The sequence below is a fragment of the Tigriopus californicus genome, chromosome 12, assembly GCF_007210705.1.
Source record: "Tigriopus californicus strain San Diego chromosome 12, Tcal_SD_v2.1, whole genome shotgun sequence".
In the NCBI taxonomy this organism is placed as follows: domain Eukaryota; kingdom Metazoa; phylum Arthropoda; class Copepoda; order Harpacticoida; family Harpacticidae; genus Tigriopus; species Tigriopus californicus.
Window position 1 is genome coordinate 1427990 of NC_081451.1, and position 440 is coordinate 1428429.

The 440-nt window shown below is 31.8% G+C and overlaps 1 protein-coding gene across 1 annotated transcript in view; it reads left to right on the plus strand.

The window, feature by feature from the left end:
- LOC131891743 (GON-4-like protein) overlaps window positions 1–440 on the plus strand; it is a gene marked incomplete at its 5' end in the record, with an annotated part of 17328 nt that overhangs the window by 8268 nt on the left and 8620 nt on the right.

The following is a 440-nucleotide window of genomic DNA, read 5'->3' on the forward strand; positions in this document are numbered from 1 at the left end:
ATTCCTAACTTGTGCCATTGGTCATTTATTTCAATTTACTCATAACTTGAAAGTTGTAGATACAATTGAATCATTGTTCAGGTGGGCTGTAATTTTTGACTAAATTCTCTCTCCACAAGATACCCAAATTAGAGTATTGCACCACCTGATATTTGCCTTATTTCACAAAAAGAGTTGATAAAGTTTGTGGATATTAGAAATTATCTTCCTTTGCTGTGCTCTAATTACTTATGTTGCAATGTTAGAAAGTCATAAACTCAACAAAATTTCCTTGAACTCATATGACAGTGATGTGTAGGTGAGACATTGGTTTTCCAGGTCGAAATTGAAAGAAGTGCAATTTTGCCATTAAATCATGTAAAAATATGAAATTATTTTCTATGTAAAAAACCTTCATTAACATAAGATAAGATCAGTGAGAGTCTTGCTCCTGTTTTCTC